Source organism: Poecilia formosa, unplaced genomic scaffold (genome assembly GCF_000485575.1).
Source record: "Poecilia formosa unplaced genomic scaffold, Poecilia_formosa-5.1.2 Scaffold153, whole genome shotgun sequence".
Taxonomy (NCBI): Eukaryota; Metazoa; Chordata; class Actinopteri; order Cyprinodontiformes; family Poeciliidae; genus Poecilia; species Poecilia formosa.
Genome location: NW_006800092.1, coordinates 692,113 through 698,744, shown reverse-complemented (window position 1 = coordinate 698,744; position 6,632 = coordinate 692,113).

The window sequence follows — 6,632 nt, the reverse complement described above, 5'->3', positions numbered from 1 at the left end:
GCCTTTGCTGCAAACGTAGGAGGAATCGTATTAGCGAGCTTTTGAAAGAGTTGCAAAAGAAGTTGTGATAGCTCACTCTCCGTGTGCACCTCTTTGAGGCTAATGAAACACGGCAGATTCACAAAGGGTGCAAGTGATCGTCAGATATCTGGTAAACCCTCCAGGTTAACCAAGAATAGCAGGGCAGGTCTGTGGCTTTGGTATGCGCTTGTGTCCAGCAGTCACCCCTTCCCTACAGCACACAGGGTGTAGTTTGTGCTAAAAATATTTCAGGGCCACCAGGACAGATGCCTTTCCTTTCATCTATTTCGGTAACCCAGCAGTGTGTATTTTCACAATGAATCCCGAGGTTTATGTTTGAAATCTTCTGACATTTTGAACATTTTACATGCAACACGGAACACATTTGTTTTCACTCGACGGCTTCTGTGCCACGAATAGTTTGGATTTATCATCAGACCCTCATCCATACAAACAGTCTAGTCTCCAGCTGTAAAACTCAGTCTCTCTGGGGTCAGTGGTGTGTCAGCAGGTTGGAGGAGAAGGACTGTGGAGCGTGCTGCCATGTGTCATACATGCTAAGGCCCCGCGGCCCTCTCGACACCTGTTTACGCCCCAGGGGGACCCGACCGGCCAGGACAGCTGGTTTGTTTTGAAGAAGTGCGGAGTGAGGCAGGGCGGATGTAGGGGTGCGGGGCTGGGGGAAGGGATTACATATGTGCTGTAGTGGGGATGGCGGGGTGGGTGGGTGGCGGCGGGTGGGTTGGTGTTTGGGTGGTAGGACAGAGTTTAAGGGGGATTCTAGTGGTGGGAGGGAGCAGCAGTGAGAAGAATTACAGAGCACAAAAGGCACGTCAGCAGTGCTGAATGGGCAGTGACCACGCACGATCCGGTGGATGATAATGACATTGTGCTGCCCTGAACCTCAGGAGACTCAGTGTGTGTGTGTGAGTGTGAGTGTCATGTCAACTGGTGTCCCAGTGGAAAAGAAGCATTCCAAAGAACAGAATCTCTGGGTCCTTGGACGACACCGATAAGAAAGTAGATGGTTGGTGTTTGACAAAATTGTTTAAAAAAACAAAATCATGAAGAAAATCAAAGTTTTTCAATGCAAAGTTTACTAGAACTGTGAAAAACTATCCAGACAATAAAATCTTTAAATAACAGGCACAGCATTTGGCACTGATTTAATATTTGCAAATGTAAATAAACATTTTAAATTGACACAAATATAATCTCTAACATGACCCAAATGTTACAAGGTGGAAAGCATAATGTGAATTTATCTTTTATTACAGGGTCCAACAGATTAAACAACACAACAACATTGGATAATCGATTTAACGGAACTGGTTTTAGAAAGTTTAACATATTAGTAACACTTCTAAACATTGTATTGGGAGGAGGAGGAAAAACAAATTTGATTGACAGGTTTGATGCCAGCTTGAGTACAAACCTCACGTTTTTACTCAACCTAGAGTCTAAAATTCAAGCTGTGCCAGTTCCTAAGTTGTCAGATTGCTGTGGATGTAATTATGTGCATACTTTTGCTTATGTGTATTTTAACTCCTGCTTCTGTCACCATGTAAAAGTGTTTTCACAGAGCTGCTTAAATAACAGGACGCAGTGTTTTCTTGCTGAGACAGCCATCAATCGCTCAACAGCTCATGAAAGCTCCTCCAGCAATGTTGGAGTACACAGTGTACTACAGGCTCAACATCATAACCATCCTTCACACACTCACACGCACACACACACACACACACACACACACACACACTATCACACACACACTCCTGCAAATGCAACCCCTCCTCTTTCACTTTGAGTCTGTACAGTTTTTCTTCTTTTATCTATCTTTTAAATTTCTTTGCATTCCTTTCTCAAACACATTTTCCTCAAATTTCTTATCGTTCCTGGTAAAGAGTTAGCGATAATCCACTTGAGCAGAGGAAACTGCTCTTGGTTCATGTCGTCAGCGACAACCCTTTTGAAACTTCAAGCCGTTGCACAACTCTTTGCGCTATGAATAACAGGAAGACGGCAATTTTTCTTCTGAGTTTAATTGCCTGTCACCCAGCTAGATCAACAGAGGCAACCTGCACAAGTGCAAGGCACATGAACGGGAACTCTGCTAAAAACTACACACCGTCCTGCGCATGTTCAAAAATCCTCGTCTCCGTTTTTTAATCCTCCGCAACGCTTTTGTCCTGCTTCACGAGAGCCAAGGGGGAAACCCAGGAGGCGAGGGACAAAGAACAACACATGCAGCCGGACCTGAATCACAGCCAGCACACAGAAAACCAGTGCATGCTTTTCCAAGAGATGTTACTGAAAGGCTTGCACAGCTGAGATTTTGAGGACATCCTGCAGTGAAGTAACTATTTTAGTCACCACACCAGCATCCAAAGCAAGACAGTTATCTTTTCTTTTTTTTTTTACAACAGCAACAAAAACCCTTTCCATATTTGCCAATGTCAACACCAAAGGAGCTGCAGCGATTTCAAACAAGTACAGGTTGTGTTTTACAGGTGACAGAACTCCTGTTTTATCCTCGTGTCTGGACAAAAGAAACTATGTAAGAAAACAACACTAAAATAACACTGTGGAGTGCAATGTGGAGTGACAGCGTCATATTCTCTCTCTCTTCAGAAGGGACTGGTGTTTTCTGTTTTCTTTTGTCTTTATCAGAGTGAATGAAATTATGAGGAAATGTCTGTTCAATCTTGCAGATTTGGAAAAAGTGCAAATGAGGTTTTGCACTTTCAATTTTACTCCTAACAGATGCGTTAGTTTTACATTGGAGACATCATAGCCTTAACTATCACCTCGAAAATGCTTATCCAGAAACATTTTAAAGATAAATGTCACACTTCAAGATGGAAAACGTAATAAATGTCTAGTTATGATGGTTCAAGTCTTTTGGGAGAGATTTTTTTTTAATAGTCAAAGCTTTGAGACAGTAAAAGCTGCAACCACAATGTTACCTTAGGCATAAATATAGTTCAAGTACGAACTTAACTTTTCAGGAAGATTCCAATGAATCACTGACTTTCTTCAGATAAACAGATTTAATCTTGAGAGGGGAGGAACATCTCTCACATTTCCAGACAACCAAGCAGCAGAAGGACTTGCCTAAAACACGTCTCCGTTGTTGCCAACTGCTGAAGAAAGTGCTCAAAAATTAAAGCAAAGATTATTCTTTTTTACTGGTCAAACTGATTTTCCTAATCAGTTTGACCAGAACTGGAAGAACAAATATTAAACTGATGCAAAAGTTAGCAAAGTGTATTTTTTCCTCCTTCCAACATACATTGATGCACTACTTTATGTGGATCTATGGCATAAATCCCAGACAATATAAATCAATCAAAATTCCAGGTGTTTTTGGTGTGACAAAAAAAATGAAAACTATAACATTTGATCTTTCATTCAATCTGAATTTGACTGTAAAGCTGTAAGCAGGAGCAGCAATAACAATATTACCAGAGATACGGGTTAGAAACTATGATCACGAGGCTGAAGTAAAACAATTTTTATTATTCAAATTTCTATTTATTTGTTTACATAACAGCCTTTGAATTTAATCATGGTCTGTATCTGTTTAGGCTGGACATTTCCAAATGTAAATGTTTATTTTCTGGCCCTGTAACAGACTCGACCTCGCATATGCACCCAGCCCCACCCCAGAATTAAAACCAGGATGAAGTGACCGTAAACAGAGAGGACAAAGCAAAAGCAGGAAACAACCTAATAAAAACGGCAGCTCAAATCGCCTTTTAGCTGTCATAGTTCCCAGAAATTTCCCTTTTGAAGAAGAAGAAAAAGAAGATGAAAAAGGAGAAGAAACAGAAGAAGAAGAAGAAGAAGAAGAAGAAGTAACCGTTAAAATAGTACAAAACAACAGAGCCGTGTGTTTGTTGCTCATCAGCAATGTGTGACTCTGCTGATGCCACTTCTCCCTAAGACAGCATGAGCTGAAAACGTACTAAACACATGACTCATGGTTCAGGCAGGTGTTTCCTTTCCCCTTATATGGTCAAAGTGAACTTGGTCTCTTCATCTGAAAAAACAAAACAAAAAAACCTTTTGGTTTATCCCACCTCCAAGGCGCTGACTCACCACACAAGAAGATAATCCCAGTGATAACCTCTTGTTCCTGCTATGACTGATTAGAAAAACCCAGGTTTGTCTGACAGCCCACTCTGAGGAATGATCCACCTCTGAGTCACTAGTCACTGTAAATGACTGCTGGTCAAACCCTGAGAGAGCAGAGTTCCCTGTTGAAGGCATGACAGTCAGCATCATCTGAGGACTCTTGCACCAAGAATATTGCTATGGTTTCTGACATGCAGTTATTATTATTGGATTAAAAAAAAAAAAAACATGTTATGTGATCTTCTTAGAAAACAATACAATTCTACCTTTACACTGATGACACTGATTTTAAATTTGAATGAATGACTCATAGTAGAGGGGTTGAACAATGGAGCAGCAAGAAGGTCCTTGGATTTTCTGCATGGAGTTTGCATGGTACTCCAGGTTTGTCACACAGTCCAAAAACATGTCTATTAGGTCAAGTGAAGTGGTCTCTCTAAAGTGTAAGTGTGTGTGTGTGTGTGCATGGTTGTTTGTCCTATGTGTTTGTGATAGACTGCCAACCTGTCCAGGGTGTATCTCGCCTCTTGTCCAATGACTGCTGGAGATAAGCAGCAATGGATGGATGGACAGAACTGAGTAGGTGGTGGAGACATTGGAGTCTTAGGGGACTGAAGACAGCTTCGCAAAGAAATAGTTGCCTGTTATCTTCGTTTCCAACTGTAGGTGATTTGCCACACCGCTGCACACCTCAGATAAATCAAACAGTACTGAGAGAACATTTGATTGTCCCCAGGTTAATGCAGTTGAAGGTCAAAACCAACTACATTTGTTTACTTGCTTGCTGCCAGCCTAACACATTTGTGCGGTATTATGCAATATTTCCTCAGGCTCAAGAGTTTAAGACAGGAGGGAATCCATTGCTGTGGCTGAGCTTCCCAAAATCAACCACATCGATGCAACAAGACTTTCAGTTAACAATTTTTGGAGCCTCCTACAATGTGGACAAGACCCCAGATGACTGGGAAAAATCCACGAGCGCTCTCTGGCATTGGATCATCACTTTGCTCCCTCCTTTTCTACAGGCAGTGCCATTGTAGGAACCACCAAGAACAATTAGCAGAGGGAAGCATGAAATGCTCTAAAGCTTTCTGGTAGTCGGCTATGTTTACATTGGACTTCATTGTAAAGTCCAATGTAAATGGACTTTACATTGGACTACATTGTAAAGTCGATCTTAGTCGATACTGTGGACTAAGATGAGGAAAGGATACGACTCCTCAAATAATCAGTGACTGTAGAAACACTGGACCTCAGGGTTCTGTGCCTCTCCAGTTTTCTTCCTGTCTCACACACCCACAACTTGTAACAAAGCCCACAGAGCTGTTGATTTAAGGAAACAACAAAAAACCTAAGATGACTTATTAAAACAAAGAAATAAACTGCTTAGAGTTATGAGCTGTGTCATCAGTAAAATCAGTGTCAGTATATCAAATAGAATAAGGCCTCTCTCCATCTCTCTCTCTAACTTCATACTATTCTTTATTTGACTCTTTTGGGAGGATCTTGGGAAGATTGACCAGTTGCTCAAAGTCTGGCTCACTGTCACCACCATGCAGCAAAACTGGCATCGACAAACATGAAGAGCTGTCAGAATACTGGACTTTGATTTCCAAATGCAAAATGTATTTTTGTTTGACAAAATCACTGGTGACTCACAGTCCAGTCGTTTTTCCTCATTGGCAAGACGCTCCTTTTAAACAAAACGCACATCGACTGCACCCTCTAGAGTAAATATTGCTGTATTACAACTTTTTGCAAAGTTACATTTAAAGCCAGTTACTTTCGTTCGTGGTGACTCAGTTTGTTCTCACATGTTTTGTTGAACCTGTATTTAAAAAAAAAGACCCCAAAAACAAAGAGTTTGGCAGAAATAAAATATGTTATCTCCAAATAGGCCAAATAGGTGATTACTAAACACAAACTACTTGAAAATATGCTATATAGTAGATCAACTGAAGAATAATTCAGCTTTCCGATGTTTTCAATGCAACCTTCATGGATGTTTTTTGTTTGTGTTTAATGAAGGAGTATAATGGGCTTTAAAGATGTCAAATCTCTCAAGATTACATTTGACAACAGAAGCTTTAACAATGTTCTGTTATCTGTTCTACTAACTAAACTAAACATCACTTGATGGTTTTCTGAAGATCTCCCAGTAAAGAATGGCCTTACATTTAAAGTATTCATCCAACTTATCAGTTTCTCAAAATTATAAAGTATTGCTGATATTCCATAGAAAATTTGTATATTTTTTAACGAATTGTGCTGACGTGTCTTAAAACGTAAAGGACTTAAACCAGTGGTGTCAGGTGATATAATAGTCCTAAATCTACCGCAGATAAACAGTGTTTTAAAGTAACGTCTTACAATTATGTTGCTCATCACAAAAAAAAAAAAACAAAAAAAAAACAATGCTCATAAAAATTGATGGGCCTTGACCAAAAATCTACTGAAGCCCCTTCCAGTCTCTC